Source organism: Sturnus vulgaris, chromosome 4, assembly GCF_052056855.1.
Source record: "Sturnus vulgaris isolate bStuVul1 chromosome 4, bStuVul1.hap1, whole genome shotgun sequence".
NCBI classification, from domain to species: domain Eukaryota; kingdom Metazoa; phylum Chordata; class Aves; order Passeriformes; family Sturnidae; genus Sturnus; species Sturnus vulgaris.
In genome coordinates, this window is record NC_142246.1 from 15,775,509 (window position 1) to 15,798,354 (window position 22,846).

Here is a 22,846-nt window from a genome sequence, read left to right on the forward strand (position 1 = left end):
AGTGAATTGACAGGAATAATGTGTGTTTAAAAGTATCATCCTTCACTATCACATCCCTAAAAATCTATGTGTTTCCTGCCGGTCCAGCTCACTTCTCAGGTGCAAATCCTCCAAGAAGCTGGCAGGCAGCTGAAGGCTCAGCTGAAGCCCAACCATAAATGAGTAGTGTTTTAAATTATTTCAGCAACATTGTGTCTCCTGTTGTGTTTATTGCACAGTGTAAACTGTGCTGTGTGGTTAAGACTGAAAATACTAAATGGAAAAAAACGAAGAACTCAAAACTTCTGTATTTTCTGTTTATTTTTCTGCCATTTCTCTGTTTTCTGCTGAAACTGAGAAGATTTTACAGTGAGAATATAGCAATAGAACAGTGGAGAAGAATTGTTCATTTTGTATTCCTCAAATGATTCTACTAAATAAAGACTAAAGAAAATAATTTCCTGTCTTAAGAGCAGGAACTTGATTAGAATCATTGCTGTACCCAGCCTTCTTGAGTTCTCCAATTTTTGAGTAAAAAATATGCTGACATGATTCATTGCATGGGCTAATTCATAATCATAACAACTATGGGAATAAACAGTTCTTTTTAATTTATGCTAAGAGTAAAGGCATCAGTAGCAGATAGATAGACATCAGAAATACACCATCACTCTGGTAGAAACAATTAAAGATTTTCTGAAAGTACACGAGAGCAATTTATGTGCATTAGTCCATCCTTTCTTAATTTAAGGTTTATGATCCTTGTAATATCAAGATATATGAATCTCAAGGATTATGCATGTCCTTAGAGAAAAATTCTCAATAATCAATCAAGTGTAACAATTAATTATAATAAATAATGCAAGTAGAACTTATGACAAAAGGCTGGCTCAGTAACTGAATAAAATGGACAAGGCCTTTACTCACTTTATTTAATATGCAGGAATATAAGAACAAGGAATTTACTGTAAAGAATTACAGATCCATCTGACATGAGAATGAGAAAAATTTTCACAATGCCCTTTCTTAAGGAAAAGGTGTGTTTGTTTTAGCTGGGGTAGAGTTAATTTTCTTCTTAGTAGCTGCCACGAGGCCAGGTTTTGGAATTGCACTGAAAACAGTGTTGATAATACAGAGTTCTTCTTAGTGCTGAGCAGTTCTTGCACAGCCCCAAGGCCTTTTCTGATTTTTGTAAGTAGGCTGGGATGCACAATGAGTTGGGAGGGGACACAGCTGGGGAAGCTCACCTTGACTGTCCCAGGGGATATTCCTATCCTGTGGCATCATGCTCAGCTGGGTGAAGAAGAAGAGGAAGGACGTGTTCAGAGTGATGGCGTTTGTGTTCCCATGTCACTGTTACATGTGATGAAGCCCTGGTCTCCTAGAGCTGTCTGAGCAGCTGCCTGCCCATGGAATGTGGTGAATGAACTCCTTTTTTTGCTTTGCTTCTGCACATGGATTTTGCCTTACCTGTTAAAATGTCTGTATCTCAACCCATGAATTTTCTTACTTTTGACCTTTTGATTCTCTTCTCAATCCCAAGAGGTAAAGAGTGCAAGTGGCTGTGTGGGGCTTGATTGCCATCTGAGCTTAAGCCATAAGAGAAGATCACAGATAATTGAGATAATTTTGACCTTGGTCTGCTTCTAGCATGTCTTGCATCACGTGATGTCATAGTCCTTGCTTTGCTGCTTGGTGGTACTGGTTATAAAGTAAACTTTAACATCTTGTATCATGTGGTCTGTATAAACCCTGAGGTTCATTTTCTCTGGTCATTTAGCTTACATTCAAATGATGATGATGATGGAGATTGTCATATTAGAATGTGTGTCTTCGTAATAGAATAACTCCAGAACATCATTCATAATGGCAAAAAATCTAAACTTTGTCTTATAATTTGTGTTCTTTGCCAGTCACTTCCTGTGTTTGCATAGAATACTTAAGAACTCTGTCAATAAATGTGCCTGACCCATCTGTATATGCTAAAAAGGCCCACAGTGCTGCACCATTACAATGTCAATACTAGTGTGAACATGAAAGATGGCTCACAGAATTGTCTACATGTTTTAATTAAAAGAAAGCCTCAAGATACCTGTCCAGAATTTCTTGTGCATTAAAAAATAATGCCTTATATACCAATGGCAACAGATAATACACCTGATATATCAGAACTGGGGGAGAACCCCTGGATGAAGTCTTTACTGAGACCAATGAATTACAGTTGTACCTAAGTGAAAGAATATTTGCCATTATTTTTAGTTTTCTGGTTGATCCCAAAACTAACATTAGATCATCTGCTTCTGTATGGTAATAACAAATTTCAAGTAGGTAAAGATGTGGATGGGAAGTGAGTACACATTTTCTAGATAGAAAAGTGTGTTTTTCTAGCTTATTAGTAATCTTTCAACCTATTTACCTTATGCCCCTTCACTTACATACTGTAACTAGAACAGGGATACTGTCATAGCCATCAGAAACTTGAAATTTTGAGATGCTAAGTGTGCTTTAAAACACTTGCCAATTCATGGCAGTCATAGATGCCTTTTTATTATTTTCTTGATTTTCTAGTAGCTTTAAGCAGCCCTAATAAAGATTTAAATTCTCTTATTTCTTGCTTTTCACTGAGGGAGCCATTCACCACCTCCCACTAAGGTTAAGACATTTAGAGGCAAAATCAACTAGTACAGTAATATAAAAGTATTATGTCACCTTCCCTCACCATGTGCTATGCTCTAAGGAGTTCACAGTGGAAAGCTTTGCATTAGGACTAGATCTCATGGAAGTCCTTGTACACTGGCCACGTTATACAGATTGGGAAATTTATCTCCTTTTTAATAGAGAAGGTTTTTTGGCCTGTGGTGCCCTGGAAAGAAGGCTTATCTGGAGACTTCTCTCACAAAGAAGTGCTGTGTGGCAGGCAGAATTTGCAGCTTGCATCTGGAATTGGCAGATTCTAATTCTGTTTTATCTATGGACATGAAAGCTGGCTGAATCATGGTTATTTCTCTTCTGCTCCGTGTGTCAGTTGTTTAATGGATGCTATACTACTCCCTGTTTTGATGCAGTGTATATTCATGGCAATTTATATTTTTATGGAATTTTATTTTCTAGGTATGTGAAACCATCTGTATTATTTCACTGAAGAGCATAACTGACATTTTCCTAATCCATACAGATATAAATTAATGCTTTTAAAGCTGGCAGTATCATGTATATGCATAAATATTTTAAGTATGAAGAAAGTAAAACCTGGGAGTTCCATCTAAAGATATATATTGGCCTTCTGGGACTAATATTCCAGGATTCATCTACAAAATAGCAGTCTATTGATCTTGAGTCCTTCTTGAAATCTGATTTTTCACTTGCCAAAGCAGAACCACTGTTCTGTTTTATTTATAGACTCCTGGGAAGGCCACAAAAACATAAGTGGGGGGAAAAAAAGAAAAGAACGTAAAACCTTTCTACTTGCATGTCCCATTTAGTTAGCATTCCCATGTTCCTCCTGTTCAGATGCAAATCAGTGTCATTATTTGTTTACTAAAAATATAAGCAACAAATCACTATGTTTTGAAGAAACATTGATTTCAAAGTAAGGTTTCTTCACGTCTTCTGGAAATGCACAAACATAGATATGATACTTTCTAAACTGAAAATAAAAGACCGAATTTTCAAACTATGTTTGAAAAGAAAGAGTAGCCAAAAGTGACCTGAGCTTAAATTTGTTCATATCTATAACTTTTGTATAAAAAAATCAAGAAATGTGGGAGCTTTCATCTTTGTGAGGTATGTCTTTCATTTCCTTGTGAGGAAATCTAGCTGTGTTGTCTTCAGTTTACAGCCAATGTATTCTTGACTTGTTGCCTAAGCATATTCTGGATTAATGAAATATTTGAGAATCAGATAAATTAATTTCTTTGAGGCCCTTTCAGAATTCAATTGGTAAGTAGTGTCTTCTATTCCTTGAAATACTTCGTCCTTTGGGATCTATGTTGAAAAGGTTTAAAAAGATCATTCAGCATTCTAAAGAATTCTCATTTTACACATTTTGTATATACTTTTTGTGTATGCATAAATATATGGGTATGAATCTGCACTATACATATACATATACATTACATATACATATACATATACATATACATATACATATACATATACATATACATATACATATACATATACATATACATAGGTATTTGCTCAAAATCCTAAATTGAATCAGTAGCAAAGCCAAGAAAATAATGTTTCTTAGTTTTAATAGCACTTCTCTCTTCAGTGAACTACACGTAATAACCTCTGACTTAGCTTCAATCTTTGTTATTAAACAGACGGTATTGAACAAGATTACTCAGTCTAAATTAGATCAGATTCTCTAACATGTCCTGTCATTAGATACTATTGCATAAATAGCTAGTTGCACTTTTACCCACAAAGATGATTGAAAGTGTACAGATATTAAACACTCATGAATGCTTCATAATGGAGAGAAGGGACAAGTCTTCTTTTAAAAAAATTATTGTAGTAAAGAGGTGGTTAAAAAAAAAAATCGTATTCTCTTAATAATTCTTAATCCAGTATGTATCTGGCTCGATTTAATATTAAGCAAATTATAGATTCAGTGTTTAAGCTTATAGATTCTACTAGCTCTCCGTTTGCTTTTAAAACATCTTCCAAGGTTCCTGAAGTCATATGACTGATATACCTTTACAGTTAGTTTTAAATCTTCACCCCACTGCAACATCTAAAGCATATAAGTGAATACATTTACTCTAATTGGCAATTTTAGCAGATAATAGGCTTGACACGATGTCCTTAAGTAGAAAATGTTCAGAGTTGGTTATTCAACAACATGACCTCATGAGACACAAATTAAAAGCAACATTTTTACACCAGTTGAACATATATTCATAATTTAGCTGGTTTTTTTCTACAAATGCTAATACTATTCTTTAATAATCGGACACAGTAAAAAAGTAAAATTATTTAGTCTGAATTGCTCTGCATATGTACTAAAGCTAACCCTAAGATTAGGCTGCTTGGAATGTCTTATAATCCTTATGGAAAGAGTTCTATAAATTTTAGTTTTCGAAAATTGATTTTGTCATAGAATCATAGAATGTTTTGCGTTGGAAGTGATCTTGGAAAGCAGCTTTTTCCAACCTCTCTACAATGGGTAGAGACACCTTCCACTAGACCAGATTGCTTAAAGAACCATCCTGCCTGGCCTTGTACACTTCCAGGGATGCTGCATCCACAGCTTCCCTGGGTAGCTTGTTCCAGTGACTCACCACCCTGACAGAAAAGGATTTCTTACCAACATTAATCTAAACCTACCCTATATCAGTTTGAAGCTCTTACCCCATTTCTTACTGCTTCTTGTCCTTCAACTTCAGGTTAAAGCCCTCTTTGCCAGCTTGGCAAGCCTGTGACTCAAGATGCTCTTTCCCTTCTCTTACAGAGGGATCCCATCAATCTCCAGTAGAACACAGCTCTCAAAGTGGTCTAAGTAGTCAAACTGAGAAAGTAAGTAAAAGTTTTCCACAAATTATTTTATGACTACATTGCACTATGGATTGATCTTCACTTACACATAGGCAAAATGTTGCTTTACCCAGTTTATTCTTTAAATTTGGTTCAGAGGTAGAAATTCCTGCCACTTCACCCACTGCCAATACAGGGCTCTCATGGAATAGTTTGTCTATCAATATGTTAATTGATTAGAAATCCATCATGACATGTAGAAGGCTAGGAGTACTGTAATCAAAGCTTGTTAATTCAGTATTTGTCTTAGCATACAGTTGAAAAAATAATTTGATTAAATTCTTTGCCTTTCTTAAAAGGGATTTTGCTTTTAAAGAAACCTAGAAATCGTGTCCTTGTCCTAGGCATACAGTAGTTGCAGTATGTGCAAAATATGTCCAAATTTGCTTATTCATAGCTAGTGTGAGAAATGATGGCAGAATAGCTACACAGATATTAAATAATTACCCAAAGGTCACGGGCAGAATTGTGCAGACTGCACCACTTTGTTATCATTATACCATTATTGGAGATAACTGGTCATAATCTACGGTAACAAAGAAGAGAAAGTCACCAGATTTTCTCTATGTGTATGTGAGTCTCTGGATATGCATGCGAATCTATCCCATAGATCATAACTCTTTAGTGAGAAAAAAATAGTGCTAACTTTTTAGTGTTTGCTGCTTCTTTTCACAGATAAAGGTGTAAAAAATGAAATAGAACCCATCAGTTTCTTTTTGTGTCAATTTAAAGCATGTGATAAATTATCCCTTTCACAATGGCCTTAAGAACAGTATAAAAACAACATGAAAATAAAGATTTGAGAACAACACCTACCTGACAGAAAAGTGATTATTTTTTCTAAAATATGAGAATGATCTATTGCCAAGGAATTTCCTGAAAAAAATGGTGTTTGCACCATTTAGTGGGTTAAAAAATCAGTACCAAACATTAAGTGACCAGGTTTTCAAAGGAGTAATGAGGATACTTGCCAAGAATGGATTTGGTCTGTGGTGCAGAGTTTATCTGGAGGTAGATAGATAGGCTAATGTGGAGGGGTATAAGAAGATGAGTTATGACATGAGGAATTTAAAGGTTTCTCTCATCACCTTCCCCAGCCAAGTCCCCACTTCCCTTCAGTTTCCCTTCAGTTTAATATTGGAACAATGAAAGGAGTGAACATGCAATATATTTTCTACTTCCTTTTTTTTTGTTTTGTTTTGTTTTAATCTTCTATTTATTTGACTCCTGTTCCTGTAGTATTTCCTAGTTCAAACCCTTTGCTTTTATTTTTATTTGGGATCAGTGGCTTTTTTTCCAGTTTTTATTCCAGTTACTTTGAATTCTCTCTCCTCCTTTTTCCAAGTTTTTCATCAAAACAATTCTGAGTAGGTTTGTTTCTCTGTTCTTTTTCCTCACAGTGCTCCTTAACTGTTCTTTGCTCTTCCTCAGCTTAGCTATGATTGTTCATTTCTCATCCACACACTTGCTTGATTTACTTTTCTCCTCAAGCTCACAGTCACCCACATACATAGTTTTATTTCATTCACCATTCTGTCTCCTTCCTATTCTACTCGGCCACCCATTAATTCATGCCTCATTCTGCCTCACACTTGCAGTTACTCATTCAGTCCATTTTAGGAATCTGGTGGAAATTCAAAAAGAGTAAATGTAAAAAGTAGGCATAAATAGCAAGAAGAAAGATCCAGGCTGTAAAAGTGTGGAAGTGAACTGCTGAGAAAGTGATGGTCAAAGAGACAGAAAAGGAAGTCGGGATTGAGGAATTCTCGGGGTGTCAGGAAAGCTGTTACTATTTGGGTGAGTGTTTGTGGGGGAACAGATGGTGGAGAGCTTTGGAGAACAGATAGATGGTGTGAAAAATTGCTGTTCTCAAGAAATTCAGTCTTCTCTTATATGACCTTGATGTGTGATCTCTGTGTGAACTGAGCAAACTCAAAGGCCTTTATTTTAATAATTGTTGAATTCTGGCTTTTATCTCTGAACTTTTAAAGTGGCCATTTTTAGAAAACTGCCACAAGACAGCCATGGGGCATACCAGGAGAGGCACCATCCTGTTCATCATCCCATGTAGAGGTTATTTATGAGTGGATGTTCCCTTGGAGTGGAACAGAAACTAGTGTTATTCTACATCACAGCAATGAATGATGATTTACAAATCTTACTGCAATTTGAGCTCATAATCTATAATCACCATCACTTATTGCATCTTAAAAATCTTCTCAGCGAACCTGGCTTGGAAGATTGCATCGTGCATGATAGCAAATTATATATAACAGCCAAATATACATAAAAGCAAGGCAAGTATCATGGAAAAAGACTCTCAATTAGTGAACATGAAATAGATAAAAATTACATATATCATCTAAATATATAGAATAAACACTCAAGAATGATAAAATTATCTTTATAGGTAACATGCTGCGCAAAATTTCACTGAGATAAACGGCACTAGTATGAGTAGGTAATATTTAAATCTTATCAACAATCCTGAAGTTGCTAAAGCATAAATTTGTTTTTAATGAGTCTTTGCAGAAGCTGTGTGTATTCACATTCAGCATTAATTTGACGAACGGAGTCTTGCAGAGAAATCCGTGACCACAAGATGGCAGAATTCCCATTCAAACCTGACCACCGAACTGCGCAGGGAATTGTAAAAGTTCACTGTGAACTTTGTTTATTTCTGTAGCTATAATATGGCACCCCTGCTCCAAATTTCCTTTAATTCTGCAAAACATAGGAACTTATGAGAAGTCTGGGTTTGTGTATCACCTTTTTTATATGTTTTTGAGCCATGTTACTCTCTCTCATGGGTTACAGTGCTATTTTTCTATTATATGAGTTACCCTACTGGAGATCATGTTTTAAAAAATGAATTTGGTTCTTCAAAATAAGTGGTATCAGTCCATGTTGTTTCAGTAGACTGAAAAATAACGGGAAGGCATATAAATTTCCTGAAATTTGCAGAAAATATTATCAAAATATTTCCACAAGTGCTGTGCTGCAGACAGTTTGGTCAGTATTTAAGAACCTCCATTTCCACGGGCAGACTTTTTCTTCTCTCCACTGGAGAATTCACTTTTGTTTGACACTTTTCAAAACATCTCTTTTAAAGCATAGTCCACCAAGGTGGGATTTTTAAGGTTTGGTGTTGGCTGACCTCTCCACCCAGGGAAACAAATATGAAAATTCCATAGAATTTTGGTATGAGAATTATAGTATTGTGTCTTTCTGTTGTGACTCACATCGATGTTTGATACAAATATCCAGATATCTCAATTTTCATTTAAAGTAATTTTTTCTAGGCCCGAGAACTATGATGGAAAACACTTGGAAAATAGATTGATAAACGACCTAAGGGACAAACCAAAATGATTCACATATTTTTGATTAAAAAAAGTATTTATTCTAAATTCAGTCAATTTTTTTTGTAGCCTGACTCATAAGCCTTTACCATAGGCTGTTATAGACATCAGCGAATTTTATCAGTGATATCCAATGAGTTTAGGCCAAAGCTGGGGGTTTTAAAAACATTTCCAAGTACATTTTTAGGACATACAGAAATTTTTCTGCCTTATATTTAAAAACAGCTACACTTCAAAAAGAACTACAAATGCTAATGCATTGATTATGGGGAGAAGAAAAATCCTTATTGATGTGAATATAAGTATATTCCTCTTAAAAGGAGAAAATTCACTAAATTACACAATAAAAAATGCAGATAAAATTACTTTGAAAATCCATTGTGTGGAGAGATCTCAAATAATGAACTTTAAAAATTTACACTAAATTTTTAACTTATGAAATGAAAGTGTTGATGTAATTTTTTCTTTCTTTATTTTTTTAGATTGTGGACATTTATATTACCATAGGTAATAACTATAATAATAAGAAATTTGAGTTCTCTGAGCAGTGCTTGACTGTCTTTAATATCATTCATACCATGTAAAGCAGAACTCTGAGATATTCCAAGTTAATATCTTGATACATTGTTTTAATGTGAGTGGTTATTGCATAATACCAATACATTTTAACAAACTACAGTGAAAGAGAGTTAAATGCCAGGTTGATTAGGATAAATGACACACCAATACTTTTATAAAGACAAATCCCCTAGTGCAAATTATTCAAGCTGAATATTTAATTTAATACAATCAATATAATTGAATACAATTGTAAGGAAGATGGCAATATCTCCTTTAGGCATTGCCTTTTCCAGGTAATTTTATTTTATGCCTCACATGTGCAAAACTTGCTGCATTTGTAAAGATGCAAAAAGCAACTTAGAAACGAGCTGTGCTCTACCACCACCTTCAGGGTTCTGATCGGTCATTGGAAGAAGAATCCAACCCGAACTATACTTGAATTTTGGCTCAGATTTTGAGCCAGGCAGTGATACTGGACTCCAAATTTCAGTAAACAAATGTTTTAATTTTGTCCTTTACTTGTTCCCATTAAAATGGATTTTCCATAACACTTTGGTTCCAAATGAGTGCCAAGGAGCAAAACACACAGCTGAGCTTCCTTGTAGCCACTGCTGAGTAATCTTTGTACCCGCACTGTAAAATCATCATTAGTTTCCATTGCTTGTCAGAGGCAGTGTTAGTTCCTGTACAGATGCCACTGTTTACCACAGTAGTATCTAAGATACCGTTTTTTTCACAGTACAAAAAAAAAAGCAAAATAAGTTATTTTTCCCAGACAGGTCTCATAAAAAGTCCCTCAGTGTCTGGGTACAATCAGAACAACAAACTCATTGGGCTGTGACTGATTAATTAATCTTCAAAATTTTTCATGGTTTTTAAAAACTGTATTGCTGGAATATTTACCATAGGCTCATTTCAGTGATTGACATGTATGGTAAGAATCCTCATTAAGCTAGGAACTGAACTGCAACAGGTAAGAAAATAGTTTGGCTTAATATCTGTTATCAAATGTGATTTTCTGTGATATTTCTTTCAATCACAGAAATATGAAACTTCATTCAGAAACAGTCATAAGTATTAATGTATATCTCTCTATCTATGTGTTTATGTATGTGTACAGGATACTTTTGAATTGTAGTTTTCTTCACTATACTTCTCAGTATTTCCAATTAAATCAGAATCGGTGTAGAATAGGAGTGTGACTCTTAGACATACACAAATATCTTTCTCATCTTTTACATGATGCGATTTTAAATGAGCGTCTCTTTTTCTGCATGCTGATGTGAGACTTTCCTCAAGGAACTAGGTCATTCCTAAGGAAACTAATGGTATGGAAAACTGCTTTAAAAGAATATTAATTCTTGATTCAGGTATCTGCTGAGGAAATTTGTGCTTTATTTAACTTGACATGTGAAAATCAAAAGTTTATGAGGCTGTGTGTAGGTAACTCTTGTTGATCTTGTTTACTTACTATTATGCTCTCAATGGAAGAAATATTTACATAATGTCTTCTTTCTTGGAGCAGTAAAAATTCCAGGAACACTTGGAAGATGAATGTTAAATTCAATTTCATTATTTAATACACTATTTCCAAAAGTCAGGAGGAATACCTGGAGTTTTCATGTGACATCTAAGAGGAATGATGATTCTCTGCAATAGCTGTTACTGTTTTTCAATCAAATTATGCAAGGATAAGAGAAGGATTTTGCTAATTAACTGGCAATAAGTGCCAAATTATCTGTATTGCCCCTTTCAAAATGCAGGGAAAATGTACAGGCAGATCAGGAACAAAAGCTTTAGTGTACAAGAGAAGCCATTCCAGATCAGACTAACAGCTTGCTTATGCTTTTATTCCATCTGACAATGGCCGTTACCAGATGCTTTAGAGGGAAGTGCAAGAATCCCTGCAGTGAGCACTTATGAAATGCTCTGCCTGTAGAGGAAATTTCTTGTTAATCTCTGTCAGTGATGATTGGTTTATATCCTAGAGCATGGTGGCTTGAAGGTTAAGTATAAAATAACTGTAGGACAAGTACGACTTGTACTACTGTAAAAGAGGCTGTGTTTTCCTGAGATGCTTCAGTTTTATAATGTGATAACAGGCGCTGGCCAAATGACGTTAAGCAACTTCCTCAGAATGTTTCAGCATTTATTGTAGAGACCGGATAATGAAGGAGATCTGGGATAAACACAAGGGATTAAGTCTGAGTGATTTAGAAAGAATTAGTGAAAACAGATATGTCTTCTTTTTTTTTTTTTTAATTTTAATTACTCTTTGTAATCTTGTATACATTTAGTGGTAATATGGAAAAATCTCACCAAATTTTTAGATACTAGATTTTGCATTAATAATATTTTATGTTCTCTGGTCACATTTCTGACTTCTGTGAAACGATTCTTTTCCTTCTATCCTTCAGGCAAAGACTGAATTTTCTCATTTTAAAAGAAGAAAGAAAAGAAAAAATTTTCAAGCTTTCTTTTCATATCATGAATGGACATAAAGGTGTAAATCCAAACATCTCTTTCTCCTGTCTCTTCCTGTGTCTTGGTGGTGAAAAATAACCTAAGCTTCTAAATAATTTTGAACGTCTAATCTCCCTAGGGTCATGAGAAGATGTCTTCCAGTGAAGTATGAGGATGTTATTGTACTCAGCTTTCCATACCTATAATCTGCCAGCTGGAAGTTGCCATTCCCACATTGCCATTCCCATTCTCTGCTGGACAAAGGAGTCTGAGAGCTTTGCCTTATCCACTTCAAGCAAAGTCAGTTCTCTTTTCAGACTGCCTTCATCAGCTGTTTATTACTACTGTGACTCCTTATGGGGCTCTCATATGATCCATTATGCCCAGAAGCTGCAGAACTGGCAGGCTCTCAGGAACAGACAGGAGGAAACTCTTAGGCTTGTTCATAATTTCAATTGTCACTGTTCTTTGCTAGACGAACATCTGTCTGCAGCCTACAAATGAGCTCTGTATAATCACTCTGCTAAGAACACAGCTATTTTTATGTTTGTGTTTTTGTGCATTTGTGCACTGCTCATGAACTTTTCATCTCCTTGCTAGCTTGGCTACCTTAATATTCCTGGATATCTTCAACATGACCCACATTTCATAGTTCAGATTTTGCATAACTTCACTGGAGGTTTCAGCACAGTCCAACATTTAGGAGCTCTGGGTGTTACTCAAGCAAGGCATTTTCTATTATTCTTCTGGGAAGAAATAGCCTCAAAGCATCTGGATATAAATGCCTCTATTAATCATGTGACTGAATATAAAAGTATGATTTCTAACAGTAATTGTAAGGCTAATGACTGAATTACATCCTCTCTAAGTGCCAATGGTGTAGTTCTATAATGTGGATTATTCCTGTAGCAACTGAATATTGGCCCACATTGTGTAATGTGACTCTGATATAAGATAACTCTGGTCTAACATCTGGGAAAAACCTTAAAATTGCACTTTTTCACCATGTTTGTTGCTAAACAAGTACTGGTAAAATGTCTAGAAATTCATATCAAATGTGTATTTTTGTGAAATGCATGGAAATTTCATTAGCTATAACCTCTCTCAGGAAACCTGTGTAAGCCTAACTATACCAGGTGACATGAACTGATTTCTTAAAGGCCACGTAGAGCTTTATGGCTTTAGGTTTTAATGCCAAAATGATAATTCATTGTGCTCCAGAGAGAAATGCCTAATAAGATCGTGATAATTCTCAACTATTTACTGTCATCTCAGCACATGAACCCAGTATTCATGGAAGTTCTTCAGGAGCTGATCCCTCAGAGCAGCTGTATTAATTTAAACTCAAGCTTGCCAGTTGAAGTTCCTAGACAGATCAAACTACTTTGTTGTAAAACAGAATCAGTGCCTGGAGATGCACTTAGAAACAGATTGCAGAAAAGCATAGGTCACAGAATGCATGAGCAATGACCCTTATTTGGTACAGATTGCTAGATAAATCTGCCTTGAGACTGCCACAAATGATAAGGGTGTTCCCTGTGAATTAGGATAGATATTTAATTCGGGTAGGAGATGGCTTCACCAAGTATCTCTAGCAAAAATACTTTTGCAGAGTAATCATTGCTCTTATTTTAGTGAGTTTACTTTTTATCAAGTCATCTCAAAGACCAAAGGAAAGACCTTTGTGAAACAAAGTGATGAACATAAATATAGAAACAAATACAAAGATTTAAGTAGACCAGTATTCTGGCAGTGGCCAATAGGTAAAGCTTTGAGAGAGAATAACAGAACAAGCCAAGCAGAAAGTAATATTTTCCTGCAACTGTTTCTGACTTTTGTCAAACCATACCTCCATGACTTTTTGAGTGAGAAACAGGTTTTTTTGATGTGTATTACAGAATAGCCTTGGCTAAATTTTTTCTTCCATAAGATTTTTTTCTAATTATTTCCTAACTCACCTAAGCTTTTGACATTTCCAACATCCTGTAACTATGACTTCTACAGTTTAATTATGTGCTGTGTGAAAAGTGTTTCCTTTTGTTTGCTTTAAGCCTGACACTTGATAACTAAGTCACCTAAGTTCCGTCATGATGGGAACCAGGGAACAGTTCTTGTATACTTTATTCAAGTCAATATTTTATAAGCATTCATCATATTAATCTCATGGGTGCTTCTTTTCTATCTAGTAGTCTTCATCTCTCTGCTTTAAATAACAATTTTTTATCCTCCTAGGTACACTTTTCTGTATCATCTTTAGTTCTCCAGAGTCCATTTTCAGATGTGGAGAGGTATGATTACGTTCAATATTCAACAGCATTTATTTTAGATTCCTTATCCAACTATGTCTGCCATTCTGCTGCTTTCATGATCTCTCATGAGTATTGAGCTGAAGCTTGTATAGATGTGTTAAAGACTCCCAAAACTGTTTTGAGTGAACACGGCTAATTTAGACTCATCACAGTAATAGCTGATTTGTACTAATGGCTGTTGATAGTTCTTGGATATTTTCCAAGTCCAAACAGTCTTTATGATAACCTTCTGTAGCTTGTTGCAGCTGGCTTTTGTTTTGATAATGCTAAATAATTTAGCATTTTCACTGAAATTGGTCATCTTTTCATCAGTATTGCCAGAGCCTGCTACAAACTCTGAATAAAACAAATATCCATACGCTTGTTGATGTTTCTAGAAAACTCCCTTCACAGAATAATTTTTTTAAAGCTTGGTATCCTTTATGCCCTTACTTTCCTTGAGAAATCAAGTATCTTACTAAATATATTTTCTATTTTTCCAAGTACCATAATGTCTGTAAGAATCCTTGCTGAGGAATTTTGTTAAAACCTTTTGGAAAATTCAAGTAAATAATGTCAGCCCCTTCTCCCATGCTCCCATGCTCTTCAATTTCTCAAACAGCTCCAGTAAATTTATGAGGCACCATAACACACTACAAAAGCTGAGTTAATTCTTCTCATTATATCATATTTATTTGTCTACTCTTTTTTTTACATTTAGTTTCCTTCTTTTTCAACAGGTCTGATTGACTCATGCATATTTTCTTCTACTCCAACTGAAACCTATCAGTAGAACTGACTTACTTCTTCAACCATTAATTGTCTCAGCACGGAGATCACTTTCAGTAGTATCACCTGACAATTTCATATCTGATATTTCTAGCTCATAGGTGAATATCATTTTGTGGCTATTTGTTACTATTAATTTTATTGATTTGTTCTATGATTTTTTTCACTGAGAGTCCAATTGCAAATAATTTCTATAATTCTCCCTCTGCAAAAAAGTTTCCCCTGTGGAAACATCATCTATAAAGAACATCAATGCAAAGAATTAATTTAACCTTTCAGCTTTGGCCTTATCTTCTTTTACAGCTCCTCAATCTCCTGTTGGTCCTATAGAGTCTTTGTCAGATTGCTTATTTTTGTACATTAATAAAGAGTTCCTTAAATATTTTTTAGATGTTTTATGATTTTATATTTCATTTTCTGGACTTACATTCTTTCTACTTTCCACATTTAAAAAAAAAATTTAAATTTCTGAAAGTTTCCTTTATACTAGCAGCAATGTCAGAGAACAGCTTTTGAAACCTGGTTTGTCTTGTTTTTGTGGATTTTTTTTTTTTAATTGTTGTCTTCTGTTGTTTGTATGAACACATTGTTTATCTAATTTCACTTTCTTATGACAAAAGGCATTCATTTGTGTCATAGAAAATCTTATTACAAATATACTCACGGTGTACATACAGTTGTGCCAACAGCCCTTAACATCAATATCAGTGTATTTGAATTTAAGTTTTATTTTGCTTCTGCTGGAACTACAGACTGTTATTTCTGCATTTTCTCCAAGTCTTTAGAGGCATAAAATTAATATCTGAGGTATGATGCTAGAACTGTTGATTTAGAGATACAACCCAATTTTATAATAATTATTGCAATACTACTAAAGGCTAGATTTATTTTATAGGAAATGTGCTTCTAAGTTTTTCTATTTAACCATGTGCCAAGTGAATATTCTTCATTTTAGGGTGCCATTTTAGTCCAATGAAATAAAATCAAGCATATAATTTAAATGATTTGGAGACCTGTTTCTATCCTGTACTCTGTTCCCTTATCCTATGGGAAAGATTAGTACTAACATAAGCAAGTCAACACAGTACACAGAGAAACTAAATATTCTGATGTAATATGGCAAACCTCAGTATATTCCAGTATTTCTAGGACTTCAAGGAGCAAACCACGTGTCTTATGTTGAGTAATTATGTGTTTGAGAAATCTTTTTCCCAGTTTTGACAAAGATAGAATGGCTTTTTGTTTTTATTTTTTTCTCCACAGTTATTTACTTAATTTGCTAGGAATCGTGCAGATACTATATGTGACTGAGTTTCTTATGCGATTTTGTTTCTCTCCTTGAGAAAAACATTTTAAAGAATTCAGGATTTTGACAAAGTTTTCTGCTTGCTAATCTGTCAGGTGTTATTAATGAAATATCTGGTAACATGGAATAGAGAGGACTTTGCCACTGCCTTACTGATGAATATCTTCAAATGTTCTGCTTAATTTCCTATTCATTATTTAAATTAATCATATTTATATCATGGAGCTGTTGTTCCACTGATGCTCAGAGTGTTTTTCAATACCATCACAGCCACCTCACCCAGCCACAGATAATCATTCTCCAACAGTCATTACTGACTGCAGGTACTTTTCCAATTACATTATTGGAGACTTCCCATAGACCAAGTCTGGAACATCTGAATAGTCTCCCACCTCCTGGAGATGGAGAAAACCTCACTTTTTGGTATTGAAATCATCATTCAATTTCAGAGAAATCTGTGATGATTTAAGTGTCAAGCATTGCCCAGGGGGATGAAGGCAGTGCACAAAGACGTGTGCAAACCTTTTTATTACCATGAACTAGGACAAAGGCAATTATTCATGCTGCATTTTAGTAGCATAACTCAGAAAAATAGCAGAATTTGTTTGATAAGAACATAGTTCACTGGAATTTACATGGGCATCTATTTTCAATCTGCAGAACTAAATCCAATTTGAGATGTGGAGAATTTATCTGTGTACCCAAATCTAGGACGTGAGCATGCAGCTAGATGCTTAAACTCCAGAGTGCTGTCTACCTACTGCAAAACTCTCTTCCATCTTTACTCTCCCCTGCTTTCCTGCATACAATGTACTGAAAGCCGGGGTGGCTTTGAAGAACAAAAGGTTGAATCATTCAAATGGCAGGCATAGGGCAATTAAAAAAGGAACGTGCCAGTGCCATTTGTTCTCAGGGTCCCAGGGTCTTTGTTCCCAAGGCCAGTGTTAACAGGGCTATTACTACAGACTAAACTAGCATTTGTCTGCTTTCAGAGTGTCTACTGTGGTAGCTGCACAGCACAAAATATGATCTGCTTTGTATATCCAAATCATTGATACTTGCTGGGGCATATTCCTTTCTTTTCTCTTTATTGCTCTCTGCATTTGTCCATGGAATTTCAGTTTCCTACCTGCCTATTCTTACACTTATTATCAGCCTCTGCCTTTTTTTATAGGAGATCCCTTCTATTCAGATAAGAGAATACCAATTCTTTTATTAGTTGAAATGTTGAGTGGAATTTTCACTGGGAGGAGGGGGCTATGCTGCCTTATTCTAGCTCTCTTTCCATCCAATTTAAAAAAGAAGAGGATATTTTTAGTTGTCTTACCTAAATATCTTGGACAATTTGAAAAGAAAATGGATTTTGAGCTTGAGATCAGATGATAATGAATCTAAAACCTGACTATTAATGATCCACTTTGGAGGTATTTCAGGTCCCTCCCATATTATTTCCAATCTGCCTAACCTACCTGGGTTTCTTCAGTCTTGGAGAGAAAGATATATAGTGGTGCTTAAATCAAACAGTCAATGCAGCAACATTATTATTTAAAGTGTACCATAAATTTCTAAAAAAATATTTAAAGCATCTGTATCTGTCATTATTTTATCATAACTATGTCATTACAGTTATGGGCCCTGGAGACATTTAGTTCAGTAAGAAGAAAAGGAAAATGAGATGTTTGTGGATAACCAGAAATGAAGTATTTTCTATTTGCATGAACAATAAACATTCCTAACCATGACTCAGAGGAGTTCAGGTTGTTGGCATATCTGTAATGAGGCTCTATGCAAGTTGTTCAATCCAGACTCTGAAGTGTGACTCAAGCTTATTTTTCTGGGCTTTAGAATCTGAGTTCTGTGAGTTCTATATTTTCTGCTTTTTCCAAATTATCAACCCTCCTACTACTGCTCCTTACCAGGAGAACTGTTTTCTTCCATATGCAGGAAAATACAGTGAGGATTTATTCAGGAAAACCTGAACTGACTAACAAAGCAGCTGCTAGTTTAAAAATTTGGTACTTCTCTTGAACTTTTCATCAAACTTTTGATGAAGATCCTTGGGGCCATTACAACCTTTTACTGAAATATTCAGTTTCTTTTGTCCTTATGCCCTTTTGGATTGACCTTTCCTCCAGACTGACTAGAAATGATCACATTCCAATGTGTCCTTAAGGCATTCTTTCTTGTGTTGTTTCACTGGAAGCTTGGAAAGACCTCTTCCATACCATAGCATTTCTCTTTCACTTCTGTCAGCTTAGTAAGATGTTGTGAGTAAGCAATAGAAGAGATTTTGGGGTAGGCCTAATAGTAGTGGGTATGTTTAAAATATCAGATCAGAGGTTTATAACCTGCCTTGAAAGTTTGTCTTTTTATTTATAGTTTCATCGATCAGTGAGATAATGAGGAAATCCTCTTTGGAAAAAATTGTATTTAATTTATTTACTTATAAGGCCTAACAATGCCTTCTATTGATATAAATTTCAGTACAATATTCAGGTTCTCTGATAACACTGCAAACTTTATACTTTATACAGGCTATTGGATTGTCCTGACCAAGAACCATGTAAACATATTTTCTCCAGTCTTATTTGGAGATCGTGAACATAGGCTTGGAGGTGACTTGCAGTTTGTGGGGTGACAAATGAAGAGAGCTGAGTGTGCACACTTCCCAGAATACACTGACAAACAGGAGAAAAAGGGTGTTTAAGGTCTTTATAGAAGGTCTTGAGGGAAATGAATTGATCCTTCAAATATTCAGTGTCTTTTAGACACAGGAGAAAAGCAGAAGACCTGGAGCACAAAAGAGCAGCTCTATAGATAATTCTGAGCTATACAATGACCAGGAATGCTGGAAGGTCTGGGCCCGTGCATTAACCAATATGTCTTCAGAGTGCTGTTTTTTGGTCATAAAGGGAAGTCATGCATAATCAGTCATAAAATAACTGTAATCAGTCTTTCACTTAATGAATTGAGAGTAAGATCTGATAGATTCCTGCAAAGATTGACACCTTCAATATTTTATTTACACAAAGCATTTCTTAAATACAGAAGACGTTTATTGCTACTGAAATCTTGGGAATATATAAACTTCTGTATTTTTCTAAATATAGTGTTTTTTAATTCACATTTTTAGTAAAGCATATGATAGGATCTTTGATTCAATGCTATAGAATGTGCCTGTGGTTTTGCCAAAGATGCCACAAGTAGGTTTTCTTTAGGATACTGAATATTTATTATGTGTTGGAAACATAACCTTTCCCCTTCTTCCATGTACAGTTAAAGTAACAAGTATCTATAGAAGACAAACTAATTTAGAACTTTGGAGACCCCTACCCACCCTTCAGAATATAGTTTTTCTAAAACTTTTAGTTTTGATATCTGATTATGCAGTAGCATCTCACAGACATGATTTTTGAGTTTATAGTGTGTGTAACTAACTTTTAATGCTCATTAGATTTTTAATGGTAACTCTTTTCTTTCAGGGTTTTCTGTTTTAAACTTTTAAGGTCTGTAAACTGATCATATCTGAATATTGTTTCATTTTGGTGGTGTTGGTGGATTTACTATCTCTGAGAAGCAAATGTGACATAAAGTTATTATATACTAGCATAATGCATTTACTAATATTACTGTCTATTGATATTTTCCATGATTGTTGGATTAAATTTGAAAAATAAAGCTCTTTCCAAGCAGAATAAGACCTAAACAGCTGTGACTGTGTTAAATGTTTCTAAAAATGGTCACAGTGCGTAGTGCACTGTTATTTTTTTTGTGTTTAAAATTGTGTTAGGCCTATAAAACCCAGTATGTCAAATTTGTCATGAAATAATTTGGAACTTAAGGGGCTGTGTGGCTCAGGGTTATGTGTTATAGAAATGAGAATTTTATTAACATTGGAAGATTGCCACACTGCTTTAGAAAGCTGTATTATCTTTCTCAATTTGAAATTACTTAAATATATTTTGCTAGCATTCCACTTCAAATTGTTCAGAACAGCATGCAACCACTGCAAGTGTGGGCACAAGCAGAAGAGTATCTGGCTCCAAAGATTACAGTCTTGAATGTCTGTGCATTTCTTGGTGCTCTGGGACTTGTGAAAACATTGATTAGAGTGAAAATAGCATTGCAAAGAGGTGAAGTTCACTTAATGTTTTTCCAATTTTTTTAATATATGAGTGCTTATACATGATTATTAAAAATAGTGAATGCACCCTGTGGTATTTTATCTATCTGTGTGTCACATAAGATACTAGGAGCTCCAGAGAGCTAAAAATTAATTTATCCAAGTAACTTTTATGATAATTGCTACAGGCACGCTTATAATAGAAAGCATACAAAGCTTGAATCAATATCTACTATAAACCAATACAAAACCAGATAAGACTTGCATCATATCTACATAGAAATGAACAATGCCCTGACATTGCTAAGTGCATGGCAATGAAGAAGTCAAAACATACTTCTCTTATTTAGATTTATTAGAGAATTTTTAGTAAATACCAATGGAATTCCTCATCTAGAAGAGCCTTTTTATGCACACAAAATATTTAAATATTTTTCTGATTTACCTCTATTGAGAGGTTATCTTTAGGAGGATTTCTGCAGTTTTGTGCAAAGACATGTATGTACAATGCTAATTGCATGGTCTCCTGCTCAGGAGTCTGTTCAGCTGTGCTCCTCTTCTGGCTTTCCTGCTCTGGTCTCATCCTAAACCAGGACAAGGATATGGCTGAGTGTGCACCTTGGCTGGAACCTTTGTAAAGATCTGGAATCCTGTAGGATTGGTATGGTATAATTTGCTACATTTTTGATCACTTTGATTTTAAAATATATTCTTCAGGGCAGCTGTGAATTACATTTTTATTTAAGCATGGTTTAAAATTACTTCAAGTTAAAGTGGTTTACTGTTCAAGCAAGATACAGGCAAATAATGCTGACAGAGTAAACAAAAAGCAGTTCTAAACCTATGTTGGAACCTTCTCCTGGTACAGCTCAAGTGTAGTTTGCTCTCATCCACAACGGCTAGTTAAACATTCATCCATAATGGCTAGTTAAACATTGTAATACTCATTTTCTCCTGAAGACACCTCTTGTAACATGTTTTAATATATGGATATTTGGCCTGCAGTATCAGTCAGAAAGCGACTGCTGCTGGCAGTTATTTCATTTCTAATGTGCACTAACCCAGCAGAAGCAATTCAGTGAATCACAGAAGTAGCTTCAGGGAACCCATAGGCCACAGAAATAATTTCAGCCTGTGAATAAATAAAAGATGCGAAAGTACAATTCCTACTTTCTCGGTGGAATCAGAATGACAAGGTCAATAGACAGAGATAAGCGAACTATATGTGTTTAAAATATTGTACTTGTATACCACATAGAGTATAAATATACACATCCTTCCCACCCTGTCAATATAATGAGAATTCTCTTATTTACAAAACAGCAATTCAGAGGAAATTAACACTATTTTTTTTTGTTTAGTATGCAAATAATTTTTGTGATTCAAATGAACTAAGTTTGGAATACATTCTAGTAGAGACCATATAAATTACCTTTTGTTTTCTGGTTCAGCCTGAGAAATATCAAGATTTTTGGTAAAGTTGCCAGTATGAGAGTAAGAGATGAAATATTCTATCAATATTCCCATTTTTACTATGTTTCAGTGGTTGTTGATATGCCAAAAAATTTAACAAGTTTAGAAAAGAAGGAAGGAAAAAAAGCCTCAGTTTTGGGGAGCTCTGAATCCAGGGGCTGTCTGAGTGATGAGACTTAGCTCACACATGTAGCTATATTTTCTTTGTGAGCCATTTTCCAGGTATATGAGATTAGAATATCTTTGTTTTCTGCTAATCTAAGAATTATAATATTCCTAAGATGTAGTTTATAACAGTGCATCTAGTATAACACAGCTGGAGCCACAAGATTTGAAGTTGGGCTGGATTTTGTATTGGTTTATAAATTTATTCTCTTCCTACATCAATGTCTCTATTCTCCTAGTTGAGAGAACAATTCTTTCATCTTCTTCACTGCTCCCAAAGAGAAAACCTTTCCATGCAGCAAAAAGAACACATAAAAGACATCCAGAAAAATCATCTCATACAACCCCTGCATATTTACTGGTAGTGATTTCTGTTACTAATTTATCTAGGAAATGAACAGACACAACCCACAGTTTCCTCCCTGCCCACCTATCTTACTATCTGTGTAGACACTGTAACCTGTGCAAAGTCAAACAGCAATGAATTCAAGAAATTAGACTGTAATAAATTACAACCCCTACACTTGACCTATATTGCCTTAGTGCTTGATAAAGTCATTTAATTGCATTTCTCTGATGAAATCTTGTGTCAGGACAACTGATTAGCATCGACTATTTTGGAAATCAATCTTTAGAGCTAATGAGACACCTTTTGATGGAACTGAAATTAAAATCTATGCCATTACAGTGCCTATCATATAGTTCTCTCACTGTCCAGACTTACATATGTTACACACTTTGTCTCATCATCAATTGACTTCATTATTTTCCTCCTGCTTCACTGGATAAAGATTCT

At 35.0% G+C, this 22,846-nt stretch overlaps 1 long non-coding RNA gene across 12 annotated transcripts in view; it reads left to right on the top strand.

The window, feature by feature from the left end:
- The window catches only part of LOC148223892 (uncharacterized), a 123,815-nt gene that overhangs the window by 36,321 nt on the left and 64,648 nt on the right, over positions 1-22,846 (top strand). For 11 of the 12 annotated variants that reach the window (XR_015803041.1, XR_015803043.1, XR_015803042.1 and 8 more), the window contains exon 2: positions 5,438-5,502. This is a non-coding gene — a long non-coding RNA (uncharacterized LOC148223892). Of the gene's footprint in view, positions 1-5,437; positions 5,503-12,045; positions 14,195-14,934; positions 15,085-22,846 lie in introns of all 12 variants that reach the window. The other variant, XR_015803045.1, reaches the window with a different exon arrangement.